At 46.2% G+C, this 14,268-nt stretch overlaps 1 protein-coding gene across 1 annotated transcript in view; it reads right to left on the reverse strand.

Annotated features, from left to right (window-relative positions):
- PGS1 (phosphatidylglycerophosphate synthase 1) overlaps nucleotides 1-13,793 on the reverse strand; it is a 97,790-nt gene extending 83,997 nt beyond the window's left edge. Inside the window, exons 1-2 of the mRNA XM_083148603.1 lie at nucleotides 13,586-13,793; nucleotides 5,135-5,249 (exon numbers count right to left, since the gene is read on the reverse strand). The gene's annotated coding sequence lies outside the window, so the exon portion shown is untranslated. The remainder of the gene's footprint in view (nucleotides 1-5,134; nucleotides 5,250-13,585) is intronic.
- Nucleotides 13,794-14,268: the final 475 nt, after the last annotated feature.

Below are 14,268 nucleotides of genomic sequence, written 5' to 3' on the forward strand. Positions count from 1 at the left end.
CCTCATTATTTCGGCCGCTCCCATCAACACGCCCCTATGCCGCCCCCATTACCCGTACACTCGCGTACAGGTTTTTTCGCACGTTGAGACCCGGCCGTAAGCGTTGTGGAGTGTTCGCGCCGGCGCATTAGCGTATCTGCACATGCGCAGATCATGAAAAACACCGGGACGTACGCGTACGGCCCGGCCGCTCCAACCAGAATAAGGCCCAATGTCGGCTGCAGGGACAACTCAGGAGATAGATCACAAATTTGTAATGGCAACTAACTCGATGTTTAATTTTGAACTTTTTGCCTGAAAAAGGGTGATGAAAAGTGTCCCCCGGTGTCATGTAGCTGCACGTTGTGCAGCTACAGCACCGAAAACAGCCGAGTTCCGATGTTCCCACGAATGTCATATCCATTGGAGGAGGATAGGAGACGTTGTTTTTGTCCAAATGGTCTCTCAGATTTTTGCCCCGCTTGTAAGCACACATAATGGATTTGTTCTTGAGGATCACTGGTAATTAACGGGCAATATTTTTTCGTTGTATCTGGCTGCTCTTATCGTGAAAGGAATTGACCCAAATAAGTTTGTTGTCACTACTATTATTTTTAGAGGTGGGAGTCAGAGCCTCCTCACGAGTTAATGCTAAAACCGTAGCTATTGCCTGTAACAAATCCGTGTGGGCATATCCTCGTTGAATACATTTTTTATTAGGACATCGAGGAACCGTACCAGATCGCGATGCAGTGAACCCTAAGCATGTGGGAGAACGGTAGCCCTTTCTTTAAAGAGACAGGGTGATGGCTCGTGGCCAAAAGAGTGTAATTTCTGTCGGTAGTTTTAACATGTAATGAAGTACAGATACTCTCATTGTTAATCTTAATATTGACGTATAGATAATGCACTTCTTTGACGCCAATAGTATAAGTCAATTTGACAGGAGATAATGTGCCATTATGTGCATCCAGAATTGACTTTAAGTTTTCTACTTCGCCAGACCATGCAACTAACAAGTCGTCTATATAATGTGTATATAGCAACAGGCTGCCTGTGGTAAGCGGATTATTGGTAAACAATTGTTGATCAATAATGTACATGAATGCATTCGCCAGCGATGGGGCCACAGAGGATCCCATCGCACACCCTTGTAGCTGGACATAAAATTTCCCATTAAATACAAAATAATTGAGTTTAAGTGTGAGTTTTAATAGTCGCAAAAAAAAGGGGGATGCTTGGTCCCTTATACAGGGGATTGTCAGTGATGAGTCTGCATACGGCATCTATCCCCGCCTCGTCCGGGATGCACGTATACAGACTCACCACGTCAATGGTACACAGCGAACAATAAGGAGGAATGAAAGCAATTTCCATAAGCTTGGCAAGTAATGCGTTGGTGTCTTTTAAATAAGTATTCATGTCCCGAACGCATGGTTGGAGAAAATAGTCGAGGTATACAGATATACTTTGGTGTAGTGACCCCCCAGGCAGAAAAAATGGGTCTACCCGGGGGTTTGACCAGGCTCTTATGTCCTTTTGAGAGCAGATAAAGTAGAGGAGTCACTGGGTATGCAGTGGTTAGTGCATCCTGAGTGGATGTCGAGATTATGTCCTCTTTTACAGCATCAGATAGAATTTGGTCCAATTCTGCTTTATATTGCAAAGTAGGATCCTTAGGAAGATGTTGGTAAGTCTCAATATCCTGGAGTTGTCGGTTGGCCTCATCCACATAGTCAGACATGTTTAAAATGACCGTAGCTCCACCCTTATCTGCTGGTCGAATTGATATAGAAGAGTCCATACTAAGGGTTTTTAAAGCATGCCATTCTGAGGCAGAGAAATTTTAGTGTTTTGAAGGAGGAGCAACAAGAATGGCAATAGTTTCGTTTTCTATCATTCTGCTGTAAGTCTTGATAGAGGGATTTAAGGAAACAGGTTCAAATTTAGATCTTTTTCTAAGACTGGCTGGGAACTGATCATTTGAAGTAGGTGTCGATTCTGGTGGTCTTTTATCTTGAAAAAATTCCTGCAGTTTTAATTGTCGATTCAGTGTAAATTGTTCCGCTTTAACTGTAAATGGGTCTACTTTTGTGGAAGGCACAAAGCTCAATCCCTTGGAGAACACTTGGTATTCAATATGTTGTAATGGCCGGTCTGAAAGATTAAAAATTAGTTCTTGGGGTACCATTTCGGTTGAAACCGGGTCTTTCTGCCTCGCCCTTTTACACTGTCCGCCCCTATGGGTAAACTTTCTGGGGCGCGTTTTGTCCGATTCTTTGGATGAGCCCCTAAAGGGTTTGGACATGAGCTCTGCCCCTGTCTTTCCATGTCACTGGCTGAGGATTGTTCCTCTCTGGACTATTCGGTGTCAAGGCCAGGCCTTGGAATTGTGTATATGGACGTTTCTTAAAGGGGCGGTAGGCCGGTTCCCCTCCGGTAAGCCATGGGTATATTTGATGTTTTTGATAGCCTGTGTCGACTTTGGCTTTCTTGTTCTTTTGTATTGAATAAGATACTTCTTATGTTTGTCTAATTGAGTCAACACTTTTTCCAGCCAATTAGTAGTAACGTCTTGTACCAAGAGTACCTTGTTCTGTGTTTCAAAAGTAGAAATCTTCTCACGGATGTCGGCTAGTTCACGTGATACCTCTTCTATTACAGTGACCATAAGATCGAAAGAATGCTTATTAAAAATTGATTTCCAAATTTTACAGAATTGGATGTTAAAACGCCCTATCGACGGGACGTTTTTAATCCTAAATCCGCGTGGAATTTTTTTCTCACGCATTTAATCGGAGAGTGTAACCCCATGGTAGTGATAGTCGATTTCTTTGCGTTTTAAGATCAGCCATTCCTGATATAGCTGAACATTTTTAGGAGTTCCACTGGATGACAACATATCCTCCTTAAAAAGGACCCGGTCGTAGTCAGTATTGGAATAGCTGAAAATGGCTCCATGCGCCAATTCAACCTGTGTCTGAGACATTGGGACGGGGTTAATATGGTTGGAATTGCTGTCCATGTTTCGACCAGAAAGGCCAGTATAGATTGCCGGTGTCTTGTTGTTTAGAGAGTCCCAACAAGTTAAAAAAAGTGCAGTAAATGGTTAAAAAACACCACAGAGAGGTGCAAAGTGCACGTGCAAGTAGCGGTCTCAGGATACCAAGGTTTCAGCAATAATATTTAGCAGTGGGTGCCAGCCAGATAAAGATGAATAGGTCCGTATCCAATGCAGTGGAGGATGCAGCCGCACTCCCAAGAAGCAACAACAGGTAGAAATTGTCATAACACGGTGCCCTCCAAGGCTAAAGGGGCCTACACACAGAGCGATATTTAGCCACTTTCTGAGCGATTTTAGCCCACACAGCGACAGGCATGCGCGGCCCCGCAGGACCACGATGCATGACAGACCTGCTGGTTATTGTTGCTCAGAAGGTCTACATATCGCTGAATGTGTGGTGGCCTTCTGAGCTTTCAGCCGCCGGAGCCCCATGACGCCGCCCTTGGAGATGATCCTGGAGACGGCTCTTACAGGCAGGAGAGAGAACACCAAGAGTACCGCCCGGTGCCCCAGCAGTGTGAACGCTGCAGAAGAGGGGTATCAGGGAATTACCCATGGGCTTATTATGTGGTTGGGTGGTTCTGTGTAGCCGCTGGATCCCACTCTGCAGATGTGTGCTGCTGACCTGTCCAGGAAAATGCCCCTGACTCTCCTCTGCCTCCATGTCTGATGTGTCGCCTGGCCACGATGCTGACAGTGACGCCGCGGCTGAGAGATGAAGAAGCTGTAGTGTCAGAAGTCTGCGGAACTGCAACTGAAGGGGAGTGGCTGATACAGAGCGGGTACTGGTGCCTGGAGGAGCGTGGATGGGCTGTTGGTGAGGCGGGGATGGGTGAGGAGAAGGGGGGGGGGTGAGGACCAGATATGTCAGTGAGGAACATTGGGACAGCAGCACTGCTTTTCAGTCCCCCTCATGACTGGCGTTGGTTGCTGTGCACCATACATTATGTAGATCAGCCAGTTCAGTGCTGGGGAGTCATTATATCTGCACATTCTGCTGCATTAGTAGTGTTATATATGTGGTAACTCTATACCCGTGTGCCTTTTGTCACTGGCTGTCCTGTTGCTGTGCCTTTCATGCCTTTAAATATAAATCATACCTAAATAGTTGTATGGGTGTTGGCGAAGATTAGAGTGTAGGTACTGCTTTTGCCCGGCACCTATATTTCATGGACGCCATTGCTTGTGGCCACTGTATAGATGCATAGTACCAATGTAGTGTTGAAGGAGGATGATGCTACTGCACAGTAATTATTCTAGTACCCTACACCCCTCAAAACCCTCGCAGTTCCTCTTTCCTGTCTGGGGTGTTGCTCTATTCAGTTTATCAGCACTGATATACAGACTATACTGTGCTAGAAGCCACAGCAGAGCATGACACCCCAGGGTGGAAAGAGGAACTGTGCAGGTTTTGAAAAGTGCATGGCGCTAGAATAATTAATGTGACGTAGCATCATCCTCCTTCATGGGGTGGTATAAACCGTTCTCAATTGGGGTTTCAGGGTGAATCCTGTTGGAATGTACACTGATTGTACCTCTCATTTTGCCTTCTTACTATGAGGACCATTATTAAAATTGCATCTGCATAACCTGCCACAGGTGTAAAGGGGCCTTGCTCGTCTGACAAGTGATTTGGGAGGTGGTCTTATGGCTGCTTCGGTCAACCCCTCAATCTTGGTGACAAGGATCTTTCTGCTGACACGGTCAGCCATAATACACATGAATATGTCATGCCTATGTGACAGTGCAATTTTTTACGTCGCTTTCTGTGACAGTTGTGACAGATTTGAAATCTCCCATGCTGAATCTCCCATTATGTATCTCTGACACAAATCTCTCTGTATGTGGCTCATTATCTGAGAGAGTGAAATCTCTCATGCTGAATCTCCCGTTATGAATCTCCGGCACAAATCTCTGCGAATGTAGGGCCCTTAATACTCCATTACAGGAGTCAAGCAAAGCATAACGTGTAGTGCGGGCGGCGGCACTCTTATAAAGGAATACACACAGGCGTGATTACCAACGTTTCGTGGCAAGCGCTGCCACTTTATCAAGGTGCCAATGAACAAAGAATACATACAAGTGTCTTACCTAAATAGCCCTTGGTCCCGTCCATGGGTCACAACGTCCGGACCCGCCGCGTCTGAAAATGACGTCACACGCTTCTGGCAACAGTGAACCACAGAGGGGATCCTTGACACGTGATCTGTACAAAAACATAAAAATCATTAAAAGAATTAGTGTTCCTTCTAGCACCCGCTATCTTTGAAAACCCATGCAGTTCCTCTTCCCTGCCTGTGGTGTCGCTGTCTGCTGTAGTGCTTTTAGCACAGTGTGGTCTGTATATCATCACTGATATGCAAACCAGACCAGTGCTAGAAACACCACAGCAGAGAGCGACACCCCAGGCAGGGAAGAGGAACTGCATGGGTTTTCAAAGATAGCGGGTGCTAAAAGGAACACTAAGAACATAGCATGAAGAAAAACATAGTAACAACACAGTAAAGAATCTAGCAATACATAAATAATAACACAAAAATGTATAGGGTACTTGTGTAGTTTCATGGCGCCAGCTCTGCGCTACCCTATGTTTGAATCCTGGCAGCTCGCCAACTCTATGCTGGCAGCTGTACGCCCAATGGCTGCCTTACTTCTCTAAGCTACTACAGTGTAGTTCAGGCAGCAGCGCACACTAAGTTTGTTTGAAGCTACGTTATCAGCGTAGCTCATAGGCTGCCTTACTTGTGTAGTTTCACAGCGGCAGCTTGAACTACGTTGTCAGCGCAGTGACTCCGTGGCAGCACAGCGCTGACATGTCATTGTGGCACTTGTAGTTCCACAGAGAAATAGACAGCCCGGCACACTGCTAACAAAGGGGGCGTCTAAAGGGTGCGTCTAGTACTTAGATGCTATAGCGTCTAAGTACAGCGCCGGCAAACCGCTAACAAGGGTGCATCTAAATTTAGACGCTAGAGCATCTAAATTTTAGTCGGGTATAGGGGTGCAGCATTATTCCAAAAAAGACACAGACCAAAAATGTGAAAAACACTAGTAAACCTGTCGACAATGACACTTGTCGATGTAACAGCTGTCGACCTTGTTTATTCCACTATCCACGCCAGCCAGAAGCGTGGCGCCCTACCGACCTTTTCATACCCCCACTATCCAAGTCGGCATGGAGTTGTTTTTATAAAGTGTGACGAGCGCAGTGAGCCACCGAGCCTGCAGCATAGCGAGGCGACGCGGGTATGAAAAGGTAGGTAGGACGTGTACCGCTGTGCTCACCACGCTTTGGGCTGGGGTGGATGGTGGGGGTGTTTCAGGAACACATTCACACCTGCCATATCATACATCTGAGACAGTAATGATGACATGTGTTAACTGGTTAACTGGTTTTTAGTTAAGATTAAGAAGAATCAAGGAAAAATTATCAAATGACAATACAATGAACAAGAAGAAGAAAAAAGACACACAAAAAAATTAGAAAGTCATTCCTCAGAAACTGCACTGGCAGAAACAGCAGGCAAAGTCAACGCACTTGTGTCTGCCTCCGCGCCGTCGCCTTTCTCAGCTTGGGGAAGCAGGGTCAGCGCATGGAGAATACGCAGGAAGGGGTCTTCTGCGCCATGGGTCTTCCTCCAGATGAACTCCTGCAAGTAGGAGTCCAGCTGATGGCGCGCATTGCCCCTTTGGCGCTTATTGCACCACTTGCAGGAACCCCACAGCCTCTCAATGTTCTGGGTGTGAACCCCGGTGTCTGGATCCATGAAGTGGTACCGGTGGTTCACTATGGCGTGGTGTTACCCAGCATGCTCCAACTGCTCTGTGTTGTAGGCCCGCCAGCAGTTGGAATAAATGGTGGTCCCCAGTTGCAAGTGCCTCAATGCCATCCATGAGGGTGCTGGCATCACGTCTCTTGACTGCCATTATGAAGCACTCTCCGGTCTCCCTGGAGATGCCTCCGAAGATCCACTGTTGGGGCAGCATGCGACCCAACATGGCTCTTCCTTTCGGCGAACAGGCTCTCGTCCACTTCAACAATGCCTGGGCCGCCAATACGCTGGTGAGACTGCGACAGAAGGTCGACGGTGCAGGCCTTCTGCATCAAGTTATTATAGAGTATGGTCGTCTTCTGCGAGATGGCCAGGTGTCACTCTCAGAAGCGGATGCTCGTCAGCTCCTCTGCCCAGCAGAAGATGAATCTGATCAGGGTGACAAAGGTCAGATGGCACCCTCTGACCCACTGCGCAGCCCTGACGCTGACCTTCTTTCTGCAGCTGTGGATATGGCCACGCCACATCTGCTCCCTGACACTCCGCCTCATAGGGTGCCCATTGGGGCAGGTCTGGGTGTCAGCCAGGAATTTGTGGCTCTGCAGAAATGCCACCGACTCCTCCTCTGTCTGTGGCAGGTTGAACAGTGTCAGCTTTTCAGCAGCCATGACTGAAATATGTCTGACTCTCAGGGAATCTAACAGCTGACTGACTACGCTAACTGCTTCCCGCTCAATCTACCAGCTTACTGATTACACTACGCTGTCCGCGGGAACACTACACTGCATCTGACAGAGACGCTGGCTATGCTAAGCGGCCGCATGAACACTGTACGCTAACTACATAACTGCCGCGCAAACTACTGGCTATGCTGACGAAGCTGGTCAACAGCACGCTATTTATGACTGATTACGCTATGCCGATTTTGACAGGGACGCTTGCGCGACTACAGGGATGCTACGTTATAGTCACGGAAACACTATGCCGGTTTTGACAGGGATGCTTACATGACTACAGGGACGCTACGTTATCAGCATAGCACCAGCAGCAGCGCTACGCTTACAAGATTCTAAAAGGAAGGCTCGCTAACTACATTAGCGCCGTGAAACTACACAAGTACCATGTATAGTAATATAAAGCAAATACACAAAGCCGCATCACTTTAAAGAAAGCAAGTAAGTCCTAAATTCTCATTTAACCCGCAGGGTGCCAATGTATCCAGGAGATAGATCCATCGGCTCTCCGCTTGTAGTAGCACTAATGATCTGTCACCCCCATGAGACAGTGGAGGTACATGATCGATAATTTGACTTAATTTACAAGCATAAGAAGGATCTTATTCAATACAAAAAGAACAAGAAAGCCAAAGTCGACACAGACTATCAAAAACATCAAATATACCCATGGCTTACCGGAGGGGAACCGGCCTACTGCCCCTTTAAGAAACGTCCATATACACGATTTCCAAGGCCTGGCCGTGTAACCGAATCATCCAGAGGAACAATCCTCAGTCAGTGACATGGAAAGACCAGGACAGAGCTCAGCTCCAAACCCTTTAGGGGCTCATCCAAAAAGATCGGACACAACACGCCCCAGAAAGTTTACCCGTAGGGGCGGACAGTGTAAAAGGGCGAGGTAGAAAGACCCGGTTTCAACCGAAACGGTACCCCAAGAACTGATTTTTAATATTTCAGACCGGCCATTACAACCTATTGAATACCAAAGCTCTCCAAGGGATTGAGCATTGTGCCTTCCACTAAAGTAGACCCATTTTAACTGATTCGACAATTAAAACTGCAGGAATTTTTTCAAGATAAAAGACCACCAGAATCGACACCTACTTCAAATGATCAGTTCCCAGCCAGTCTTAGAAATAGCTCTAAATTTGAACCTGTTTCCTTAAATCCTTCTAACAAGACTTACAGCAGAATGATAGAAAAGGAAACTAATGACATTCTTGTTGCTGCTCCTTTGAGACACTCAAATTTCTCTGCCTCAGAATGGCATGCTTTAAAAATCCTTAGTATGGACTCTTCTATATCAATTCGACTAGCAGATAAGGGTGGAGCTACTGTAATTTTAAATATGTCTGACTATGTGGATGAGGCCAACCGACAACTCCAGGATATCGAGACTTACCAACATCTTCCTAAAGATCCTTCTTTGCAATATAAAGCAGAATTGGACCAAATCCTATCCGATGATGTAAAAGAGGACATAGTAGTAGTAGTAGTTTGTATATTTATAAGGTGCCACAAAGTGTCTGCAGCGCCGTGCATAGTAAACAAAAAAAAAATGACAAGGTAACGTACAGGGTGTTTTGATAAAATAGGAGTATAGCTGGTAGAACTAAAATCAGCATAAATTCTGACGTAGGTGTCGAAATTGTCGAGGAGACTGAAGATGAAGAGGGCAGGAGCGCTGGTGAGGTAAAGTGGTAGGGTGAGGAAGGAGGGCCCTACTCATAACCGTTAACAGACTAAAAGGAGGTGGGTGGACAAACGAAAAACAATAGAATAAGTGGGAACGGATGGCGGGGTAGGGTAGGCAGGATAGAAGGAGAGACAGAGGTTAGGAGGAGGAGGGATAGGCTTTTCGGAAGAAGTGGGTTTTGAAAGAGGTTAGGGAATCAGAAAGCCTGATAGGTGGCGGGAGGTTGTTCAAGTGCAGGGGGGCAGCTTGAGAGAATTCTTGGACATGGGAGTGGGAGGAGGTGATTAGGTGAGAGGTCAGGCGGCAGAGGTGATCTAAGTTTCACCAATGCTGATGGAGATAGTGGAAGAAGAGGGGATGTTCGGGGGATGGAAGATAGAAGTTCAATTTTAGCCATGTTTAGTTTCAGGAAGCGGTGGGTCATCCAGACTAAGATGGCCGTAAGGCATTCGGAGACCTTGGACAGGAGTGATTGGGATAGGTCATGGGAGGAGAGATAGATTAAGGTATCATCAGCATAAAGGTGGTAATGGAAGCCATAGGAGCTGATGAGGGTGCCCAGAGAGGTGGTGGAGAGGGCCAAGGACTGACCCTTGTGGAACACCGACTGGCTGCAGGGTAGTAAGAAAGGAGGAGCTCAGAGTGGACACGGAGAAGGAGCGATCAGAGAGGTATGAGGTGAACCAGGAGAAGACCGTGCCAGTGATGCCAAAGGAGCGGAGGGTGTTGAGCAGGAGAGCGTGGTCAACAGTGTCAAAGGCAGCCGACAGATCAAGCTGGATGAGGATAGAGAAGAGGCCTTTGGATTTAGCCGATAGTAGATCGTTAGTGACTTTGGTCAGGGCAGATTCAGTGGAATGTAAAGGGCGGAACCCGGATTGGAGGGGGTCTAGAATGGAGTTAGCAGTAAGGTGGCTTAGGAGACGATTATAGGCCAGACGTTCTAGGAGCTTGGAGGCAAAAGGGAGGAGGGAGATTGGCCTGTAGTTGGACGGAGAGTTGGGGTCCAGATTTTTTTTTTTTTGAGAATTGGGGAGACAAGAGCGTTTTTGAAAGGGGGAGGGGAAGATCCCAGAGGATAGGGAAAGATTAAAGAGGTGAGCCAGGTGAGAGCAGACTGACGGAATGAGACGACAGATAATAATGGAGGGGATAGGATCGAGCGGGCAGGTGAAGGGAGAAGCGGATTGAAGGATAGAATGGACTTCAGCGGCAGTGGTGGGGTAAAATGAGGACAGGGGTGGGAAGGAGGGGAGTGGAGATGTTGGAGGGAGAGGGTGAGGTCATGGCAGCAGTGATGGCAGTTCTGAGAGAGGAGATTTTGGTTGAAAAGTAGGTAGCAAACAGATACACACTTTAGGATCCCAATTAACCTCGCTTATAGATCAACATAAACTCACGCCCACATCTACCTTACTGTCTCAGATAGACTCAATTAGAGGTCAGTTAAATACACTCCTATCTCACCGAGCTGCCAATATTCTTAAAAAACTTCAACAATGGTTCTATGACAAAGCAGATAAGATAGACTCGATCCTGGCCAATAAGCTCCGGCGCCAACAAGCGTCGAGAACTATTGATAAAATATATTCCTCAAAACTGGGATCACACACCTATGACCCTAAAGAAATAGCGGAGGAATTCCGTGCACTCTATAAGGCTTTGTATAACCTGAGTGAGTCCCCCCCTGCATCCATACTTGACAAAGATAATTTATCTGCCTACTTAGCCGGCACCCCCTTACCCACACACTTTCAGAATCTCATCTTTCTGCCCTGAACGCAAAGATAACGGTGGAGGAGGTAGTATCAGCGATCCGTTCAATGTGTTCCTCTGCCGCCCCGGGTCCTGACTGCTTCTCGGCCCAATACTGCAAGCGCTTTGCAAAAGAACTAGCCCCTCACCTGGTGGTGTTGTTTAACGTCATCCTAGAGGGTGCCTCTTTTTCCCCCGAGGCTACCCAAGCGGACATAGTGGTGATCCCAAAGCCAGACAGAGACCCGACCGGGTGTGCAAACTATAGACCGATTTCGCTTTTGAATGTAGATTTAAAAATGTATGAAGATTTTGGCCGGCTGGCTTGCTTCTCTGCTCCCACTCCTGGTTCATCCGGACCAGGTCAGTTTTATCCCTGGTCGCCAGGCGTCGGAAAATACAAGACGAGCAATTGACCTTATCCACGTCATTCAGAAGCAGAAAATCCCCGCCTTGGTCTTAGCGCTAGACGCAGAAAAGGCATTTGACCGTATTTCTTGGCTTTTTGCCTTTGCAGTCTTAGAAAAGATGGGCTTCTCAGGGCCCTTTCTAGAAGGCATCAAAGCGCTATATCGCACGCCGTCCGCTCGGGTCTCTGTCAACGGAGTCATGTCGGACCACTTCAAAATAGCGAATGGTACACGTCAGGGATGCCCCTTATCCCCGCTCATTTTTGCCCTCATCATGGAACCCCTGGCGGCGAGGATTCGCAGCAACCCCTCTATTCATGGCATAAGAACCGGCCCTTCGGAGCACAAAATCGCGTTATATGCCGATGATGTGCTTCTGACCCTTGCTGACCCGGCTAGTTCTATCCCCCCTCTACTTTTTGAAATACAGCAATATTCCCAACACTCTGGCTACAAAATCAATGTGGAAAAGACAGAGGTCCTTGATTTTCATATACCCGGATCTTCTAAATCCAAACTAATGAAACAGCTTCTATGCAATTGGAATAGAAAGAAAATCAAGTACCTCGGCATATACCTGACTCACCACTATCACCAACTTTACCAGGCCAACTTTCCGCGATTATTAGATATAATTAAAACAGATCTATCCGCATGGTCCTCCTACTACATCTCATGGATTGGTAGGATCAACTCAGTCAAATTGAGTGTCATCCCACGCCTCCTATACTTATTCCAAACTTTACCAATATATATCCCCCTTTATGTATTCAAATCACTACAATACCAAATCACTCAGTTTATGTGGGACAAAAACGCCCCCGAATAAGGCTAAAACTACTACAGCGGCCCTCCTATCTGGGTGGACTAGGGATCCCAGACTTCTGGAGGTACTACTACGCCTCACGGTTGTCTCAGAATGTCCAATAGTGTAACTCCTGGGGAGCACAGAAGGTATGGGTAAATATAGAGTCGGATGATTTAGGATTATCCACTTTGTCTTCCCTGCTATGGCTACCCAGACCCAAACGTCCACACGCAGTTGCATCCCATCCGGTGGTTTCCCGTGCTTTATCGGTTTGGGACAAGGTTAACAAAATATATAATTTAGCCCCACTCCCTTTTCCTCTAATCCCGTTATTCCATAACCCAGCCTTCCCTCCAGGCCTGGGCCGCTCTCCCCTCTCCAGTTGGCTAAAAGATTCTCTAAGATGCTTCGGGTTCGCCGCATCGCGAGTGACCCTGTGGATCTGGACCAGTCCCTCGATGACATGATAAAAAATGTCTTCAACGAGGATATGCCCAATTCCTTTCACGATAAGAGCAGCCAGATACAACGTATCTCCAAAAAATATTGTCCGTTAATTACCAGTGATCCTACACTGCCGGATCTCAATAACAAATCCATTATGTGTGCTTACAAGCGGGGCAAAAATCCGAGAGAACATTTGGTCAAAAACAACGTCTCCTATCCTCCTCCCATGGATTTGACATTCCTGGGAACACCGAAACCCGGTTGTTTTTGGTGCTGTGGCTGCACAACGTGCAGCTACATGACACCGGGGGACACTTTTCATCACCCTTTTTCAGGCAAAAAGTTCAGAATTAAACATCGAGTTAGTTGCCATTCCAAATGTGTGATCTATCTCCGGAGTTGTCCCTGCGGCCGACATTATGTCGGAAAAACCGACAGGGCATTCAAGGAGCGGGCTGCTGCCCATAGGTCCAATATTAAAATAGCGTTAGCAGCTAGACATGGCGAACACCCAGTCAGTAAGCACTCACTCGTGAGACTTCTTTGTGGTAGAGAAATGTTGTTTAATCCAACATGTTTCGAGCACAACTGCTCGTCATCAGGGAGCAGTTGTACTCGAAACAAGTTGGATTAAACAACATTTTTCTACCGCAAAGAAATCTCACGAGTGCCACTTTATATTGTCCTATATACAAGCTGTTATGCAGTTGAAGGAGGCACCGGAGCAGGATCAATCAAAATTGGTTATTGGTGTGAGTGCCGGTACTCTGGTTACATATATATATACATATATATATATAATGGTGGTGTGGTATATGCACTCTATGAAGCGAAGTGTTATATATTTGTCAACTATTTTAAAATTACACTCTAATATATATGTATATTTGGTGTAAATACATAATTTTTTACTTACACTTATTACTCAGCTGAATGACCTGGCATTCACTCACTTCCTCTGGTGAGCTTTCGGAGGACCTGTGTGATGATAGCGCTAGGCCTCCACCCTCTTTCCCAGACGTAGAAGTGCTGTGGCTTAATACTGCCTGAGGATCTTCCCATAGAGTATTCCTTGCTGGATTTACTTTGTTTTTCAGTATTATGTAACGTTCTAAGGGTGAGTGATAAAACTGGTTTCGAGGCAGGGACTTGTAAACATAACGTGACTAGCATTCCAAAGAAATTGGAGAAATAATAATATATTTAAATGTGTGACTGTTATGCGATATTTACACAATGATACAAATCAACATATAATGATTGAAATAAGTAAAAACATGAGTGTATAATAATAGAAAGGAGAAATTGCGTAATAAAGATATCTTTTATAATGTACAGAAATTAATTTATTATTGTTCTTGCACATACTTGACTGCAGATATCTCCAGTTCCCGGAAATAGATTTCTTAGATTTTAATGGAATTAAAAACGAGAGAATCCCACCTACCAAATTATATTGGGGACTAGGGGATCAGAGTTCAGGAGGCAGAGCAATCTGCCAACAAGTATATATAAAACTACATACCAGGTGTGTGGAGCTGGAGCAGTAACCAGCTGCTGGAAGGCTGATATCTCTGGTTCTGGGAACAGTAGAGACAA

The sequence above is a fragment of the Crinia signifera genome, chromosome 6, assembly GCF_055691185.1.
Source record: "Crinia signifera chromosome 6, ASM5569118v1, whole genome shotgun sequence".
In the NCBI taxonomy this organism is placed as follows: Eukaryota; Metazoa; Chordata; class Amphibia; order Anura; family Myobatrachidae; genus Crinia; species Crinia signifera.